Source organism: Dasypus novemcinctus, chromosome 22 (assembly GCF_030445035.2).
Source record: "Dasypus novemcinctus isolate mDasNov1 chromosome 22, mDasNov1.1.hap2, whole genome shotgun sequence".
NCBI classification, from domain to species: Eukaryota; Metazoa; Chordata; class Mammalia; order Cingulata; family Dasypodidae; genus Dasypus; species Dasypus novemcinctus.
Genome location: NC_080694.1, coordinates 72,985,882 through 73,006,807, shown reverse-complemented (window position 1 = coordinate 73,006,807; position 20,926 = coordinate 72,985,882). Strand labels below are relative to the sequence as shown.

Sequence of the window (20,926 nt, the reverse complement as noted above, 5' to 3'; positions counted from 1 at the left end):
ATTAATTGTCACTCTGGGCCCTGAGGGGATGGGAAGAGAAGTGTAGAATAGATGGAATCAGGGTAAATTCGGGGTAATGGAAGTGTTTCACAAGATCATGCAATGATGGCTATAGGACATACTAAATTACACCAAAAATTTTTTAAAGTCTATAGGCTAAAATGTAAACCATAATGTAAAACATAAGGTAACTAAAAGTTTAGAAGAGTATACAGTCTAATATATAAACCATAATGTAAACCAAAATGGAACCATGCTTGAAAGCTCTGTTTCAATATCTGTACATCAGCTGCAGCAAATATAACAAGAACATGTAAAAAAATCATTGCTGGGGGAGGGGAAAAGGGTATGATGTTGGATAAATGGGAATCACCTATATTGTATATGTGAATTACTGTGATCTAAAACTTTTGTGAAGATAAAATTAAAAATTAGAAAAAAAGGGTGTAGACACTGAGGAAGAAATGAAAGAAATTGCCTTGCCACTGTACATACAAGGCAACACCTATTGCTGTGATGAAAGGCAAAATGTCAAAAACAAAGCTTTATAATATTTTTCATTTTTTAATTCCTCAATTTTTTTTACTTTATTTTAGTTTTTCTAAATTAGTATGTATTCTATCTCTAATCTTTAAAACCATCACTATAGTTCATTTTCCTATTTATTGAATATGGCAATATTAGGCTTCATTTTTGAAGATGTTTTGGACCACAGAGAGGTTCCACTATGGCAGGGGAGGAACACTGGTGTGGGGTGTTATTGATAGGGGGCACATGGTTCAGAGGGAGTTCTCCAGGGCATCTATATATGGTGCATAAAAATGTTTGGATATATATTGGGCATTTTCATAGTACTTACAGTTACAAATGACAACTGAAGGAGTGCTAAGTTTCTATTCAGGTGAGCTCTATCACATTCCCCAATGGAACAGAAACAATCCCCCAAGTGTAAGGGCAAAGATCAATAAGTAAGGATATTCCAATAATGAGCCCTTGATACTGATGACTATGCTTATGAGCTTGTGTGCCTGAATTATGAAGTAGGCCTAGAACTTCAGGGTGCTTAAGAATTACCATATGAGAGCATCCATGTTGCTCAAATGTGGGCACTCTCTAAGCCAAACTCATCATGTAAATGCATTATCTTCCTCCAAGCATGGAACATGACTCCTGGGGATGAGGTTCCCTGACACTGAGGGATTACTACCAAGTATGAGCTGGTGATATAACGAGAAAAAGACATTGAATAAAAGGGCCAACTCTGACCAGCAGAATATTTCAGCCTACATGTAGGATCATGTGTTAAAAACTGCTTTTTGGCCTTGAATAAAAGGGGGAAATGGCAAAGACGAATGAGTTTATATGGTGAAGAGTCTTCAAAAAAGAGTCAGGAGGTCATCAGAGGTGTCATTCTTATGCACACCTCAGCAGGACCCCAGAGAGAGCCAAAGTAGATACAACCCCAAGGACAGGTTCTCTTGAGGACTAGAGAGGCCCACAAGTTCTGTGGTCATGGCAAATTGCTCTGGAATTCAGTACCATGTCAGTTGGCCCTACTTTGGAATTTGTGTTCCTGAGTGGGATGGAGTTGGACTCAGATGTGAACTTTCCACACTGTCCTCTTCTGTCACTTTTACTGAAACTGTGGTTGGGGCTTGAGTTGGTGTATACTCAGGAGACTTGAATCTCTGTACTGTCCATGTGCCAGCTGGGCCCTGAGCCTCAATAGACTTGCAACTCCTACCCTTTCAGTTCATTGGACTTACCCAGGCTAGCTAACAGGGAGATGAAGGTCAACCACCACACCAGGGAACTGAGAGTGCATACAACTGAAAGTAGGGGAATTGCATCCATCATCCATGTGGAATTTAAGCCCCCTTGATATAGACATGGAATGGACATCTCCATCCCAGGGTCCATAAGATGGACTTGCTGATATTCTACTATGGAATTATTGTGACTACTAATGGAAGAAATTGTAGAAATGATGTTGAGAAAATGGCTGTGGTAGTTGCTGAAGGAAGGGAGCAGGAAGAAGTGATATGATATGGGGGCATTTTCTGCACTTGGAGCTGACCTAGATGATATTGAAGGAACATATGCTGGACATTATATATCCTGCCATATCCCACTGAGTGGACTGGGGCAGAGTGTAAATTACAATGTAAACTCTTAGCTGTGAGGGGCATCAGTGCTCTAAAATGTATTCACCAAATGTAATGAATGTGCCACAATGATGAAAGAGGTTGTTTGCGACGGTTTGCTCGGTCGGTAGAGGTGGGGTCTGGGGTAGAGGTGGGCTGCGGACGAGGGGTTGGTCCAGCTCAGGACGAGGGGTCGGTCCTGCTTGGGATGAGGGATCGGTCCTGCTTGGGACGAGGGGTCGGTCTGGCAGCAGATGAGGGGTCGGTCTCACAGGGGTTGTGCGGTTCGGCTGACGGGGTCGCCCGGCGAAGCCGGCGACGAAGGGGTCGCCCGGAGAAGCAGGCGATGAACTGGGGACAAGGGAGGCCAGGCCCTTGTCGGGGGCTCTCAGGACTGGAGGGCGCACGGCAGAAGAACTACCGCGGAGACGAGGTAAACACGCAGGTCCACTTTATTGAGGGAGAGGCAACAGTTTTATAGGGGCTGGGGAAGGCTGATTGGTCGAAGCCATGCCCTGTTCTGATTGGTTGCCGGAGAAAGGTCAGTGGGCGGTACTGGATGGGGGAGGGGTGGTGATTAGGGATTGGCTGTTGCTGTTGCTGGGGGAAGTGGCAGGGTTTAGTGATTGGTGGCTGCTGTTGCTGGGGTAGAGGGCAGACTGGAGTTTCCCGCCCACGCCTGGCTGTTGCTGCTGTCGGGGGGAGGGAAAAGGGCAGACTGGATTTTTCCACCCTGCGCCTGCGCAGGGAGAAAGAAGAAGAAGGGTGCCGCCCCACAAGGCATTGTGTGGCGCCATCCGGGAGGAGGGGCGGCCGCGGAAGCATGGCTGCCGAGAAGGGGAGACCTGAGGGCACTCTGCGCCCATGCCGAGCTTCCTTCAGGGGTGGTGGTGGGCCCGACCAACCACCCTATTATGGGGGCAGCGGTTTGGAATAGGCCTACCGCGGCCGCCGCCCCTCGCCAGGCCAGCAAACCACACTTCAGCCCAAGGGGTGACCACATTTCCCCCTTCTTTTCAAATAAGGGCCAGGATGGTAGCAGTAACAAGTAGCCGAGGCCTAAGGGCAGTAAGCAAAAGAGGGAAGTGGGCTGAAGGGGGAGGTGGGTATGACGGGGATACAAATGTACAGTTAGGGGGGCGGTATCTTGCCGTTGCAAACAAGGGTGGCCAATGTCCAATTCTCGTTGATCTCGGCGGCTATAAGGTCCATCTGCTGTTAAAAGTCCAGAGTGACAGCACGCTACAGGTAGTTGATCTCTCCTTGGCGGCAAAGAGTGGCAGAGGCAGACTGTGTGATGGTCTGGAGGATCGCAGCTGTGAGGACAAGTTGCGTCAGGGCACCAGCGGCGGTGGTGGCAGCAGTGTCGGGAGTGGTGGAGACGTAGGCGAGGACAACAAGAAGGCCGAAGTCTCCACGGGCGCGAGAGAGGCCGATGTTAATGGGGCGGGCCAACATGGGGTGGCCCAATCTGCAACGCAATGGGGGTTCAAGCAAAAAAAAGGAGGGGGGCGGGGGATGAGAAGTGATGCTTTGGATGGCTGAGAAGAGGAGTGAGGTCGAGACAGGAGGAAGCTCCGCAGAAGTATGGGGAGGCAAGAGTAGAAACGTTATTGGATGCTAGAAAGCAGGCCGTGGGCAGGGGAAAGTGGGTTGCGGGCCGTTTAGTGGGGCTGGAGCTGCTTGAGAGTGATGGCGGCATGGGGGGCCGCAGTTACAGAAGACTTGGGGCACCTTCAGGAAGAGTGAGCAGGAAGAGGTCGGGCAGGAGGAGGCCGAGAAGATGAAGTGGGAGGGGTGTCCTCAGCAGTGGCGAGTCGCTGAGAGCTGACCTGTACGTATGTGCTAAAAATTGCATTAGCCTGATCCTTGGCGAGTCGGATGATCCTTCTAATAGCCCATGGTCCAATGGCTAGTGCGAAGAGGACAATAATTAGGGGGCCTATGAAGGGGAGGATGTAGGGGAGGATGCCATTGAATCCCCAGGAGAAGCCTCCTTGGGATTCTCTCTCCCTTTTTCGCTTTTCCAGGCCGGCTCTGACTTGGGCCAGATTGTCCTGAATGAGACCAGAGTAGTTAGCATAAAAACAGCACTCCTCGCCAAGAGCGGCACAGAGGCCTCCCTCTCTGAGGAGGAGGTCTAATCCCCTACGATTTTGAAGAACCACTTCGGATAGGGAGTTTAGCGATTTTTCTAGGTGTCGGACGGATGTTTCGAGGCGGGCGACATCCTCGTCGACGGCTGCCCTGAGAGATGAGAAAGCGGTGCTGTGAGTGGTTAAGGCTGTGATTCCGGAGCCAGCTCCTACAAGACCTAGAAGAGAGGCGACAGTAATGGCGGTAATGATTTCTCTTTTCTGCACATGGTCTGGAAGGAATCAAAGAATTGGACATCGGTATGATAAAAAACCCCGGGGGAGTATGATTGCGAGCACGCAGGTTTCGTTGGTGGAGTTAAGGGTGCCGACATTAAGACACGGGGTGTGACCTGTGGAGGAACACAGCCATCTTGTATTATTGGGGGGTAAAAGAAATTTTGAGGTTACATTAGGGGTGACTGTAAGGTTGCAAAGAGTCTTCATGGAGGGGTGAACAGCGCCTCCAATTCTGGTGATGCAAAGCCGGCTTTGAGAGACAGATTGGATTGTCAGTCCTGCCTTCGTTTGGTTCCAAATACAAGAGGTGGGATTGCTGCTATCAGAAGATTGGTAAGAGGCTTTGGTGGCTATGGCCTTGTAGAGAGGAAGTGAGGGGGAGAGGCATAGCCAGCAGCTAACGGTAAGGTCAGAATTAGAGGAGTTAAGTGTACGAAAGGTAGCTTGGACTAGAGACAGGAGCGGGTTATGGATCTGTAGTGGGGGTAGAAGGGTAGGAGGGGTATGGACAGGATTATAGGATGGACTGCTGGAGGTTATGTAGGAGGGAATGGTAGATGGTGGAGGAGGAGAAGGAGGATTGATGATTGGCCTTGGCGCAGCAGAAGGAGGAGGGGGAGGGTTGATGATTGCGTTGGGACCAACTGCAACTGAAGGGGTGAGAGTAGGCAGTTTCTTTTTTATTATGAAGAAGGCGCCATAATCATAGCTCAACATGTAAAGCCGGATGCCATATGTACGGCCATGCAGCCAGGCAGTGTTAGTAGGGTCTTTAATAGTGAGGATGATTATGTTCCACTGGGAAGTATTTGCAATGCGGAAGGAGAGATAGGGGTCCCGGTTTGGAGCGCCTCTCCAGCCGTATGCCATGGTTACACAGCCCCAGGAGGGGCAATAATATTGTGCAGGATCGTGGCAGCCTCGAGCAGAGGAAGGGCAGATGTAAAAGCCTGATATAAGGTGGTTGTGGGGGCCATATTGTTGCTTAGACCCCCAGCAGCTCTGCTGATTAGCGAGAGCACACACACGTGCAATGAAGGATGGGGCACCTGAGGTGATATTATAGGTGAGAACTCTTTCTTGTTGCCAGAGAGCGAGTGTCCAATTGAAGGGCTGGTGAGAGGGGTTAGCTTGGCCAGAGGTGGCGAGGGAGAGCATAAGGAGAAGGAGAGAGACTATGTTAATTGGCTCGCCAGCATGGCGAGGGTTGCGGCGTCTGCACTGACGGTAGAGTATGACCAGTGAACGGACTTCAGGGTTGGATGGTTGCCTTTCGGGGTGGAGGGTGAGCTGGCTCAGTTGGTGCTGGATCACTCGCATCTGGCGCCGTTCCCTGCGGGACATCCGCTGCTGAGGTGGCGGGTTTGACGTATCTCCCGGGGACCCAGATTGGCTGAGCGGCATCCTGCGGGAACACAAAAGTGAAACCTCAGCCCTGGGTAAGGAGGGGGCATGGGCAACGCCACTGACCTGTTTGAGGGTCCTTCCAAAGGACCAGGGGGGCCTGTGTGGGGCGGTATGAGGGGCCCCAATGCCTATGGACTGCCAAGAGACCATCCTTATCAAAGGTCATGAGATTTAGATGGATTAGGACAGTGGTGATGATGTCTCCAGGAGGAGCGTGAGGGAGGATTTCCCTGTTTTTCAATTTGTTGTTTCAGACGGCGATGGGAGCTCCCCACAATGGCCTGTCCTTGCGGGTTATATGGGATACCAAAATGGTGGGTGATTTGGTAGAGCTGAAGGAACCTCGCAAAGGACTCACTGCGATAAGCAGGGCCGTTATCCGTCTTTAGGTCCCAGGGGACTCCCATGAAGAGAATCCCTTGCTGAAGGGCCTTAATGCAGTGCTTAGCAGTCTCCCCAGACAAGGGGACTGCATAGCACATGCGGGAGAAGGTGTCAATTATAACATGCAAGAACTTAAGGCGTCCAAAGGACAGGACATGCGTGACATCCATCTGCCACCTGGAATTAGGCCTAAGGCTGCAGGGATTCACCCCCTGCGGTTGCAGAAGCCCCAGAGGCAGGAAGGGGGCACAGGTTTTGCATGTCCGCACTAGGTGCTTACAAGTCTCAATTGGCAACTCAGGCAAAAGGTGGTGGAATGAGGCGGCAGAAAAGTGAAACCTCGAATGTAAGGACTTAGCCTGATTGATAGCATCTCCGACCGTATCAAGGGCAAGGGCGGAGACCGTCTGATCCGCGGTGTTGTTGCCTGCCACTAGGGGGCCAGGCAACCCGGAGTGGCTCCGGATATGAGCAATATACCAGGGTGCCATGCGTTTTTCAAGAAGGGTCTTAAGGGCATCCAGTGCCTCATCAATAGGAGAGGAGGTCGGGAAGAATGTAGCTAATGCCAAGACCCTGCAGACTTGCAGAGAATAGAGGCTATCTGTAAAGATGTTAACAGGTTCACAGGGGAAGGCGCGAAACGCTTCTACAATAGCCAAAAGCTCTCCCGTCTGGACGGAGTGTAGGTTAAGATGTGTAAAGACTTTCGGCTCTGCGACTCCGTCCAGGTACACGACCATGGAGTACTTAGTTCTAGACGCATCCGTGAAAATAGTGACGGACCTCGGAAAGGGGGAGGAAGACGGGAAGGGGAAAAAAGGACTTCGGAAGGGGAGTTGGGACATGCCTTGGAGTAGGCGGTGACTAGGGAAATGGCAATCGAAATCGCCTGAAAATCTCTCACACAGCACCTGCATTTGCTCATTATCCCTAATGAGGGAGGTGGTTTCTTTCGCATTAAGCGGCCAAACAATTACAGCAGGCTGAGTTTCAAACGTCTGGACGGACAGCTGCACTAAATCCGCTGCGAGAGTGATCCATAGTCTTACTGCGGGGCAGATCTTCTGCATCTTGCTTTTAGAAGGATGGAGCTGGAGGAGGGGCCTGTCCTGCCAAAGAACTCCGGTGGGCATTCCCTTGGTGGGGAGGACCAATGCCTGGAGAGGCCGCTGGGGATCGAACCGCTGGAGACAGCAATTATTAAGGGCCTTATCTACAGCGGCAATGGCGGCTCGAGCTTCGGGTGTGATGGCTATCTTTGCAGACATGGCAGAGGGGGGTTTATGGCTGGTTTGTAAGAGAGCAAATAATGGCTGGAGCTGTGCCGTGGTAACAGACAGAGTGGGACGGACCCAATTGATATTCCCACAGAGCTGCTGGAGCTCTGTGAGGGTGACTCGGTCTGGCACATTTAGTCGCACAGCCATTGGGGTTACATGCTGGGAGATATGGAACCCCAGGAAGGTTAAGGGGGGTTCAAATTTGACCTTGTCATTCTGGATTGTTAAGCCAATGGCGGACAGATTATGCCAAAGTTGAGAGAGGGCATACTGCAGCTTCTCATGGGTCTCACATGCGACCAGGACATCATCCATATAGTGGATGAGGTAGCCCAGATCTCGCAAGGGGGCGACTGCCGCGTTCACGTACAGCTGGCAGATGGCCGGGCTATTGCGCATGCCTTGTGGAAGGACTTTCCACTGATACCTATCGGCTGCCCCTCGGTGGTTGGGGACAGGAACGGTAAAGGCAAAGTGCGGGCGGGCCTTTTGATGAAGCGGAATGGAAAAAAAGCAGTCCTTAATATCTAGAGTGGCCACAAAAAAGTGTTTAGGAATGGCCACTGGGTGAGGGAGTTCCGGTTGGGGAGTTCCCATGGGGAGGATATGCTTATTAATCTCCCTCAAATCATGTAGGAGGCGGTATTTGCCAGTGGCCTTCTTTTTAATGATAAAAACGGGCGAATTGTAGGGACTTGTGGATGGTTCTATATGTCCGGATTCAAGCTGCTCTCGAACCAGCTCACAAAGAGCTTGGAGTTTGTGGGATGCCAAGGGCCACTGCTCCACCCAAATAGGCTCCTCTGTATTCCACCGCAGAGGAGTGGGTGTGGGAGGTGTTAATTGAGCAGTGGCGCAAACTATTGGGGGGGGCTGAGTGGTTAACTGAACACCGCACTCCTCCAGGACATCTCGCCCCCAAAGTATAGTATCAAGGGTGCTAAGGAAGAGGGGCCGGAATGTGCCCACACATCCCTCACCGTCCTCCCAGGCAATAGGGTGACTGGCGTGAAGGGAGGTAGAGGAGCCAGTGGCCCCTTGGACGGAAGGGCCTTCTTGAACAGACCACTGGGTGGTGAAATGAGCAGGGAAACAAGAGACCTCTGCACCTGAGTCGAGGGTCCCAGAATACCAGCGGTGGTGAATCTTAAACCTCATGGTAGGCCTGGTGGACGTGATGGGGACTGTCCACATCAGGGCTTTGGAAGGTTGGGACGCGGAGCCTCTTTGGGGTGGGGCTGAGGCCTGCCCCTCCTGGAGTTTAAAGATGGCTGCTGCCGCTGCAGGGGAGGCTGCATACGGCAGTTGCGAGCCCAATGGTACTCCCGGCTGCAGCGGGGGCAGGGGGTAGAAGGGCACGTTGGGGCGGTGGGGGGGGAGGAACAGGAGGGTCCAGCGGTGCAGAGACTGCCAGGCATTCACGGGCGAAATGTCCTGGCTCGCCACATTTGAAACAAGAGGAGTTAAGTGCCATGGCTGTCGTGACAGCCTTGGCGAAAGAAGCAGCCTGTTGGTCAAGGCCGTTACAGGCAATTACCCAATCATCTATCGACTTTTCTCTCATGGGAGCGATCGCCTGTCGACAAATGGGGCTGGCCCCTTCAAGGATAATTTCACGGGAGAGGGTGCGCTGAGCCTGTTCATCGTGGACCCTGTGCTCACACGCCCAGAGGACTCTGGAAACATAGGTAGAAATGTCCTCATCCTTGGTCTGTGTGAGCTTAGTGAACTTGTCAGCACTACTGGCAGTGCAGGGGCGAAAGGCCTGTAGGGCGACCTCGCGAATCTGAAGCCAGAAGCCAGCCGGAGCACGGTAGTAGGCCGCACGTAAACTGACCGGTGCCGGTGAAGGCTTCTGGTGGGTGATTAACACCCATTGCAACGTTGGCTGCAACCTGCTTTTCAGCCTCGGCATGAAAATGGGTGCGCCAATTTATAAACTGGCCAGGCGTGAGGATGGCACGGGCCAGTTGGAGCCAATCGAGGGGGATGCACAGAAGGGTGGACATCTCTAACAAATGCTGAGCATAAGGGCTGCCTAACCCGTCCTCCTTAACGGCCTTGCGGAGCTGTTTAACACTTTCTGCATCATGTGGGTACCATGGAAAGGGGCGCTGAGGGGTGGGAGTTACGTTAAGGGGAAAGCAGGTGGTAGGAGGCGGCAGGGAGGTAGGCGGAGGTGCCCCGACGGGGGAGGAATACGGGTCCAAAAATAGGCTAGAGGGGGCCGCGCGTGCGGCAGCTTGCCACGCATCGGATGGAGGGGGCTGCCAGGGGGAGGTGGAGCCGGGGGGGCCGCTGGTGCGGAGGACGCGAGAGGAGCCATTGCCCATGCGGTGTTACAAAACGGCTGCGGGCCGCCCTGCGTGGAGGGGTAAAATGATGGGGAGGGAGCTTCCGGCCCACTCAGGCAGGAAGTCGCCGGGGGGAGGGAGGGGTAAAGGGACCCCCCCTTTTCGAGCGAGGAAGAAGGCAGAAGTCTGCCATCTTGGGAATGCTTCCCCTTTTCAAGCGAGGAAGAAGGCGGAAGTTCGCCATCTTCACCGGCACTCGGCACTGCTAGATTACACTGTTTAGGGGGACAATTTTCGAGCGCGTTATTAAGGCGCTCGACAAGCGACTCAGAGTCGGAGTCAGAGCCGGCATCAGGATCCCCATCAGGATCCCGGCTAAAGTCGCCATCCTGACAATCACGGCGGCGGCGGTGGCACGGCCGGGGGGAGTCGATGGTAGGGGCACCTTGAAGGCAGGAGCGGATGGTAAAAAGCGCCGGTAATAAGCCAGGAGGGAATCTTTTACCTTCCTGCTCCACAGCAGAAGTGACCCTATCTATAAGGCGAGTATAGGTATCCGGGTCCCAGAGCTGACACGTGGTAAGCCACGGATTAAAGGGGAGAAGAAGGTCCCAATATACTTGGAGCTGTTTCAAAGAGATCTTACACCGGTGAGTGTCTAGGAGACCGGCGAGGGCCCGAACTTGCGGGGCTTGCTTAGCAGAAAGGATGTTACCCATTGCTAATGGCCTTTTGGAGCCGATAAGAAAAAGGGCCCTTACCTTGAGAGCGTGGCGATGGGAGCCGAGGTGCGTGGTGAGAAGAGGGGTCAGAGCCGATGGGACTCCGACAGTGGTCGCGGGCCAAAGGAAGGCCCCGACGAGGGGAAGGCAGAACGACGAGCAGTGGAGCAAGGCAAAGGGGAGCAAGCATGGAGGGGAGGAGGCAGAGGTGAAGGCAGGGGTCGAGGTGCTCAGGCACGCACTCCTGAGAGTTTTATTGGCGCCTCTTAATCATAGCGGGTCGGTATAAGCCCCTGACATGGAAGGAGAAAGCCATCCAGCAATTCTCCCAGACCGCCATGGATCGTATAAGGTCGCCAAGGTTCAGGAGCAGCAATGCAGAGTGAAAAGATAGGGGTGAGAAGAGAGGAGGGCATAGGGCTGTAGTAGGGTTACTTCAGACGTGCAAGCGCGCGCTCCCAAGAAATCCAAGGCTCCTCTTAATCAAAGCAGGTCGGTATAATCCCCCAACATGGAAGGAAAAAGCCATCCAGTGATTCTCCGACTGCCGTGGATCATATGAGGTAGCCAAGGCTCAGGTAGCAGCAATGTTGCACGAGAGAAGCCCCACGGTGAGAAGAAAGGAGGGGGGGGCACCAGGTAATGGAGTGAGGCTGTGGTGGGGTTGCACTGCCCCACGTTGGGCGCCAGCTGGACTGGGGCAGAGTGTAAATTACAATGTAAACTCTTAGCTGTGAGGGGCATCAGTGCTCTAAAATGTATTCACCAAATGTAATGAATGTGCCACAATGATGAAAGAGGTTGTGTACGACGGTTTGCTCGGTCGGTAGAGGTGGGGTCTGGCTGCGGACGAGGGGTTGGTCCAGCTCAGGACGAGGGGTCGGTCCTGCTTGGGATGAGGGATCGGTCCTGCTTGGGACGAGGGGTCGGTCTGGCAGCAGATGAGGGGTCGGTCTCACAGGGGTTGTGCGGTTCGGCTGACGGGGTTGCCCGGCGAAGCCGGCGACGAAGGGGTCGCCCGGAGAAGCAGGCGATGAACTGGGGACAAGGGAGGCCAGGCCCTTGTCGGGGGCTCTCAGGACTGGAGGGCGCACGGCAGAAGAACTACCGCGGAGACGAGGTAAACACGCAGGTCCACTTTATTGAGGGAGAGGCAACAGTTTTATAGGGGCTGGGGAAGGCTGATTGGTCGAAGCCATGCCCTGTTCTGATTGGTTGCCGGAGAAAGGTCAGTGGGCGGTACTGGATGGGGGAGGGGTGGTGATTAGGGATTGGCTGTTGCTGTTGCTGGGGGAAGTGGCAGGGTTTAGTGATTGGTGGCTGCTGTTGCTGGGGTAGAGGGCAGACTGGAGTTTCCCGCCCACGCCTGGCTGTTGCTGCTGTCGGGGGGAGGGAAAAGGGCAGACTGGATTTTTCCGCCCACGCCTGGCTGTTGCTGCTGTCGGGGGGAGGGAAAAGGGCAGACTGGATTTTTCCACCCTGCGCCTGCGCAGGGAGAAAGAAGAAGAAGGGTGCCGCCCCACAAGGCATTGTGTGGTGCCATCCGGGAGGAGGGGCGGCCGCGGAAGCATGGCTGCCGAGAAGGGGAGACCTGAGGGCACTCTGCGCCCATGCCGAGCTTCCTTCAGGGGTGGTGGTGGGCCCGACCAACCACCCTATTATGGGGGCAGCGGTTTGGAATAGGCCTACCGCGGCCGCCACCCCTCGCCAGGCCAGCAAACCACACTTCAGCCCGAGGGGTGACCGCAGTTGTTGATGTGGGAGGAGGGGAGTTAGGGTGGGTGGGGGATATATGGGAATCTCTTATATTATTTGAATGTAACATTTAAAAAACTAAAGAGAAAAAAAGAGAATGTCATAGACTAAAGAGAGAAACTGAACTCAGAATAAATACTTTAAGCAAATCAGTTTCCAGAACACCATCAAAAAGTTACAATCTATATCAGGAAAGAGATATATATTTCCCAATCAAAAGAACAAACTAAGCCTCCAGATGACATAAAATACTTTAGACAACTAACCATAGATGTTCAAAAAAATCTCCCTATTAATTTCAATGAGATGCCTAAAGAGATTAAGGATATTAAGAAGACATTGGGTGAGCATTAAGAAAAATTTAAAGCATACATAGAAAAATAAGAGAACTTTTTGGAAATGAAAAACACAATAAATGAAATAAAAAATACTCTGGAGGCATAAAGCAGCAGATTTGAAGAGGCAGAAGAAAGGATCAGTGAGCTTAAAGACAGGGCCCCTGAAAGTGAACATGCAAAAGAACAGATCAAGAAAGAAATGGAAAAAATTGAACAGGGTCTCAGGGAAGTAAGTGATGGAAAGAGACAGGCAAACATATAAATAATGTGTGTCCCAGAAGTAGAAGAAAAGGGAAAAGGGGCAGAAGGCATACTTGAGGAAATAATGGTAGAAAATTTCCTATCCTATTGAAGGTTATAGATATCCATGTCCAAGAATCATAATGTACTACCAACTGAATGAATCCAAATATACCTACTATGAGACACATACTCATCAGAATATCAAATGCCAAATGCAAAGAAAGTATCATGAAAGCATCAAGAAAAAAGCAATTCATCACAAAGAAGGGATGACCAATTAAGATTAAGGGCTGATTTTTTATCACAAAACCACACAGGAAAGGAGGCAGTGATATGGTATATTGAAGACATTGCAAGAGAAAAATTCTAACCAAGAATCTTATATCTGGTTAGATTATCTTTAAGAAATGAAGGTGACTTTAGAATATTCACAGATAAATAGAAATCGAAGTGTTTGAAACAAAGAGACTAGCTTTGCAGGAAATACTAAAGGGAGTGCTACAGCCTGAAAAGAGAGAACCAGGAGACAGAGGATTGCAAGAAAATCTAGAAATGAAGAGCATCACAGTAAAAGTAACTAAAAGTGTAAAAGGAGTGGTGAAAATATGATATGACTGATAAAACCCAAATATCAAAATGGAGATGGGGCAAGATGGCATCTGAGTGAGTGCACCTTATAATCTCTCCTGCAAAGAAGTAGCTGAGTAGGGTTGGAGTCCTGCTGGACTGGGCTGTTTCAGGTGTTTGCAGGGTAGGAGGTGTCTATAGGTCGAAATCATGGGACAGTGACAGAAGAGATTCTTATAAGAGGCCCTAATATTTTCCTTCAAAGTGAACTTAGCCAGCAACAAGAAACTTGAGTAAGAAGAAGTGACAAAGAGAAGACATAACACTTACACAAGAACAACTAATTAATCCCCAAGACTAGACAAAGAAGCTAAGAAACTGATTAAACCCGTCAAGATAAAATGATGGCCAGACAGCAACAAAAACTACAAACCAAACCAATAATCAGGGAAACATGGCTGAACCCAATGAACAAACTAAAAACCAGAAAGAAGAGCAGAACATCAGACAAGTAATTAAAGATCTCAAAACATATATTAGAGACCAACTTAATGAAGTAAAGAAAGAGATTAAGAATATGAAGAAAACACTTGGAGAGGAAATTGCATACATATGTAAAAAGAAAACATATATGATGGGGATGAACACCACAGTTCAAGAAATCAAAAATATACTTTCATCAAATAGCAGCAGATTAGAAGAGGCAGAGGAGAGAATTAGTGATGTGGAAGACAGTATATATGAAATCAAATAGATAGTTGAACTGAGAGATAAAAAGATAGAAAAAACCCAGCTAGGACTTAGGGACCTGAATGACAATGCAAAATGCACAAACATATGTATTATAGGCATTCCAGAAAGAGAAGAGAAGGGAAAGGGGTCAGAAGGGCTGTTGGAGGAAATAATGGCTGAAAACTTCACAAATCTACTAAGAGATATGGATGTACAGGAAGGACAACACACCTCAAACACCATAAATCTCAACAGGTTGATCCTAAGACATATACTTGTCAAATTATCCAATGCTCAGGACAAAGAGAAAATTCTAAAAGCAGCAAGAGAAAAGAAAACCATCACATACAAGGGAGGCTCCATAAGATTAAGTGCTGAACTCTCATCTGAAACCATGAAGGCAAGAAGGAAGAGGTATGATATAGTCAAGGTACTAAAAGAAAATAATTTCCAACCAAGAATACTCTATCCAGCTAAACTAGCACTCAAACATGATGGAGAGTTCAAACTGTTCATAGAAAAACAGAAATTGAAAGAGTATGCCAACAAGAACCCTCCCCTTTAAGAAAGACTAAAGGGAGTTCTGCAGGAAGAAAGGAAAAAACAGGAGAGGCAGAGTTGGAGGAGAATGTGAGAGCAACGAAAAAGACAAAAGGAGAAAGAAAAACAAACAAAAAATATGATGAACATAATTCCAATCAAAATGTGACTAACATAAATAATTACTTGAAAGTAATAACACTGAACATCAATGGATTAAACTCACCTATCAAAAGATTCAGACTGGGAAATTGGATAAGGAAATATGACCCATCCATATACTGTCTACAAGAGACACATCTTATACACAGGGATTCATGGAGGTTGAAAGTGAATGGTTGAAAAGCAATCTTACAAGCAAACAATAACCAAAAAAAGGCCAGAGTTGCTATAGTAACATCATACAAAATAGACTTTAAATGCAAAAAAAATATGACAGACAAAGAAGGATACTACATATTAGTGAAAGGGACACTCTCTCAAAAAACACTAACAATCATAAATATTTATGCTCCTAACAAGGGCACCTCCAAATACGTGAGGCAAACACTGGAAAAACTAAGTGAAAGAATAGATGCTTCTACAATTATAGTGGAAGATTTTAATACACCACTATCAACTTGGACAGAACATTTCAAAAGGGAATCCCTAAAGATACAAAAACTTTGAACAGTATATGAAAGGAGCTTGATCTAATAGACATATACAGATCATTACACTAGAATAAAGCAGGATATACATTTTTTCAAGTGCACATGGATCATTCTCCAAGATAGACCATATGCAGGCCACAAAGAAAAGCTCAATGAATTCAGAAAGATTGAAATCATACAAAATAATATCTCTGACAACAGTGGAGTGAAGCTGGAAATCTGCAAGGGCCAGCAGCCCAGATTTCACACCAAGATATGGAAATTAAACAGCACACTTTTAGGAAAACAGCAGGTCAAAGAGGAAATCTCAAAAGAAACAAAGAACTACCTTGAAACTAATTAAAATGATAACACAGCATACCAAAACTTATGGGGTGCAGCAAAAGCAGTACTGAGAGGGAAATTTATAGCCATAAATTCATACATAAAAAGGAAGAAAGAGCAAAAATTGAAGAACTAACTGCACATATGGAGGAATTAGTAAATAAATAACAAAGTAACCCCACAGGAAGAAGAAAGAAAGAAAGAACAAAGATAAGAGCAGAACTAAATGAAATAGAAAATAAGAAAGCAGTTGAAAAGATAAACAAGACCAAGAGCTGATTCTTTGAGAAGATCAATAAAATTGACAAACCCTTAGCTAGACTAAAAAAGAAAAAAAGAGAGAAGATGCAAATACACAAAATAAGAAATGAAAAAGGAGATATCACCCCTGACCACACAGAAATAAAGACTATCATAAGAGGATACTTTGAAAAACTATATTCCAACAAAAATGACAATTCAGAGGAAATGGACAAATTCCTAGAAACACATAAGCAGCCTATATTGACAAAAGAAGAAATTGATGATCTCAAAAACCAATCACATGTAAAGAGATAGAATCAGTCATTAAAAACCTCCCAACTAAGAAGAGCCCAGGGCCAGACGGCTTCACAGGTGAATTCTACAAAACATTCCGGAAAGAACTAACACCAATCCTGCTGAAACTCTTCCAAAAAATCAAAACAGAAGGAACATTACCTAACTCATTCTACCATACCAACATTACCCTAGTACCAAAGCCAAACAAAGACACCACAATAAAGGAAAATCACAGAACAATTTCTCTAATGAACCTAGATGCAAAAATCCTCAACAAAATACTGGCTAACCATATTCTACAACACATTAAATGAATTATACACCATGACCAAGTGGGATTCATTCCAGGTATGAAAGGATGGTTCAACATAAGAAAATCAATCAATGTAATACACCATATAAACAGATTGAAGGAAATAAATCACATGATTATATCTATAGATGCAGAAAAAGCTTTTGACAAAATACAGCACACTTTCTTGATAAAAACACTCCAAAAGATTGGAATACAAGGAAATTTTTTGAACATGGTAAAGAATATATATGAAAAACCCACCGCCAACATCGTTTACAATGTTGAAATCTTAAATCCTTCCCTCTAAGATCAGGAACAAGGCAAGGATGCCCACTATCACCTCTTCTATTTAACATTGTCTTAGAAGTACTTGCTCAAGGACTGAGGCAAGTACCAGATAAAAAAGGCATTCAAATTGGAAAGGAAGAATTCAAAATTTCATTATTTGCATATGACATGATCCTATACATAGAAAACCTTGAGAGGTCTATAGCAAAGTTTCTAGAACACATAAATGAGTTTAGTAAAGTCACAGGTTATAAGATCAATGAGCAAAATTCAGTAGCATTTCCATACACCAATAATGAGCAAACTTAGGAGGAAATCAAGAAAGAAAAACCATTTAAAATAGTAAATAAAAAAATCAAATACCTAGGAATAAATTTAAATAAAGATGTAAAAAACTTGTACACAGAGAACTACACAAGACTGTTCAAGGAAAGCAAAGAAGACCTAAATAAATGGAAGAATATTCCTTGTTCATGGATAGGAAGACTAAATATTATTTGTTTCTTGGCTGATTTCCCTTTGCTCTGGGGTGGCAAAGGGCACCCTGCAACATGAGCGCCGCTGTGTGGGGAGGCCTCACGAGGTAAATAACAAACAGAGCACAGAACACAGTAACCACTCTGGAGATGCAGGCTCGTGACACAGGTCTGATTTATTAGGGAGGTGCAACAGCTTATAAGGGCTAGGGTGGGGGTTGAGGGGAGTGTGGCATGCACTGATTGGCTGGGCATAGGGGACGGAATGTATAGATTGCTCGCTCTTGTTGCTGGGGAGAGAAGCAGCTTTCAGGTTGGCATGTATGGGAAGGTAGCATGGGAAGGAGCTATCCAGTGCCAGAGGCCATTTCAGTGCAAGCTGAGACATTTTGCTAGGCTGAGATGTGCTGCCTACAACAATTATTAAGATGTCTATCCTACCAAAACTGATCTACACATTCAATGCAATCCCAATAAAAATCAACACAGCATTCTTTAAGGAACTAGAAAAACTAGCTATGAAGATTATTTGGAAAGGAGAGGCCCCGAGTAGCCAAAGACATATTGAAAAAGAAAAATGAAATTGGGGGAATCACACTACCTGACTTCTAGAGATACTACAAAGCTACAGTAGTGAAAACAGCATGGTATTGGAACTAGGGGATACACACAGACCAATGGAACCAAATTGAGAGTTCTAATATAGATTCTCATATATATAGTCATATAATAATTGATAAAGCCACCAAACCCTCTCAACTGGGAGAGAATGGCCTATTCAACAAATGGTGCCTGGAGAACTGGATATCCATATGTAAAAGAATGAAAGAGGATTACTGTCTCACACCTTATACAAAAAACAACTCAAGATTGATCAAAGACCTAAATATAAGAGCCAAGGCCATAAAGACTTTGAAAAGCAGTGTATGGAAGTATATACAAGACCTGCTATTAGGAAATAGTTCATGAACTTCACACCAAAAGCACAAGCAGCAAAAGAACAAATAGATAAATGGTACCTCCTCAAAATTAAAGCCTTCTGCACCTTAAAGGAGTTTCTCAAGAAAGTGAAACGTGAGTGTACACAATGGGACAAAATATTTAGTAACCATATGTTGGATAGGAGACTTATAACTTGTATATATAAAGCACTCCTATATCTTGAAAATAAAAAGATAAACAGCCCATTTAAAAAATGGGAAAAAGATTTAAACAGACACTTCTCCAAAGAAGAAATACAAATGGCTAAAAAGCACATGAAAAAAAATGTTCCAAATCTCTAGCTATCAGGGAAATGCAAATCAAACTACAATGAGATGCCATCTTACTCTCATAAGATTGGCAGGTATGAAAAAAAAGAAGACTACAAATGCTGGAGAAGATGTGGAGGAATGGGAACACTCATCCACTGCTGGTGGGAATACAGAAGGATCCAACCACTCTGGAGGACAGTTTGGTGGTTTCTCAAAAACTAGCCATAGACTTGCCATATGACCCAGCAATTCCACTGTTGGGTATATACCCAATAGAACTGAAAGCAAGGACACAACTGATATATGCACACCAATGCTCATAGCAGCATTGCTCACTATTGCCAGTTGGAATCAAACCAAATGCCCATCAACAGATGAATGGATAAATAAAATGTGGTATATACAGACAATGGAATACTACTCAGCTTTAAGAACAAATACACTACAAACACACATGATAACATGGATGAATGTTGAGAACCTTATGTTGAGTGAAGCAACCCAGGCATTGAAAGACAAATACTACATGAACTCAATGATATGAAATAAGTAAACCAAGCTGCCTCAGAGAGCTAGAGACTGGATGATAGGCTTACAGGAAATCGGGGGGTTGAGGAATGATGTAAGCTTCCACCTACATGGGTGAAATCTATGACAAGTTGGAGGTAAGTATGTGTACAAGGAAGGGATAAAATGGGGGCATAGGGTTACCTTTGGGTGGGGCTTTGGGGGTTTGAGGGGGGCTAGGGATGGGAGGATGGGTAATATTGTCCAAGAAATTGGGGGGAGGGTGGGGCAACCTACAAACATAGGAGATTGTCAGGTATTTGGTTATGTGTATAATGCTGAGAAAACCTTTTCAAAAATATAATAAGGAAAATTACTTGTTTAAGATGCTTAAAGGGGACAATCTGACACAGGACAGGCTCCTAGGGAATATGTGAATGCTCATTTTGCCAGAGTGGGTTATACCACTGGATAGAGACCCATATAATGAGAGTGAAGTTATATCCACATCCTGGGGAGGACTGATGCCATCAAATAGAGGGACCTGTATCTCTCAAGAGAAAGGGTGGCTCCCACTGCATTAGGGTAGTTGTGCATGTATAGCCTTCAACACTATTGCAAATATCTCTGAACATGGCCCTTCAAGCAATGAAAATTGACTGTCACTGTGGGCCCTAAGGGGAGGGGGAAAGAGGTATTGAATAGATGGAACCAATGTAACTCTGTGGGCAATAGAAGTGTTTCACAAGAGTACGCAGGGATGGATATAAGACATGTAAAATTACACCAAAAATATATAGGGGCTGATAGGCTAAAGTATAATTCATAATGTAAAACATAAGACATCTAAAATTTAGAAAATTGTATAGTCTAAAATATAAACCACAATGTAAACACAAATGTTACCTTGTTTGAAAGCTATTGTCTCAATATCTGTACATCAGTTTCAGTAAATATAGTATGAATATGTAAAAAGATTATTGCTGTGAAAGGGAAAAGGTGTTATGTTGGATATGTGGGAGTACTGTATATTGTATATATGAATTACTGTGATCTAAAACTCTTGTGAAGATAAGCTTATAATTAGAAAAAAGAAAAGAAAAGAAAAAGATAGGATGTAGATACTAAGGAAAAGATGGACGTAGTTGCCTTGCCAATTTGCATACAGGACAACGCTCATTGCAGTGATGGAAGGCAAAACATCAAAAACAAAGCTTTTGCATTTTTAAATTTTTTGATACCCCAATTTATTTTTTCCTTAATTTTTCCAAATTAATATGTATTCTATATCTAATTTTAAACTCATAGCTATATTCCATTTTACTATTAAGGGAACCTGGCAATATATTGGGTTTCACTTCTCAGGAAGTTTTGGATCACAGAGAGGTTCAACAATGGCAGCAGAGGAATACTGGCGTGGGATGTTATTGACAGAGGACACATGGTTGGCAGGCAGTTCTACAGGGCATATACCCAGGGTACATAAAAATGTTTGGGTATTTTTGTAGTAAAAACAACAACTGAGGGAGTGCTGAGTTCCTAGTCAGGGGAGCTCTGTCACAGTCCCTAAAGGAACAGCAATAATTCCCCAATTGCAACGGCAATGACCAAAAAATGAAGGTCCATCAATGAGCCCATGACACCAATGACTATGCTTGTGAGCCTGTGCACCTGAAATAAGAACAAGGCCTAGAGTTGCAGGGTGCCTAAGAGTTATCTCCTGAGAATCTCCATGATGGTCAAATGAGGGAAGTCTCAAAGCCAAACTCAGCATGTAAATGTGTTGCCTTCCCCCCACTGTGGGAC

At 46.5% G+C, this 20,926-nt stretch overlaps 1 pseudogene; it reads left to right on the top strand.

The window, feature by feature from the left end:
- Positions 1-7,398: 7,398 nt before the first annotated feature.
- Positions 7,399-20,926, top strand: part of LOC105745629 (olfactory receptor 12D3-like) — a 39,443-nt pseudogene continuing 25,915 nt past the window's right edge.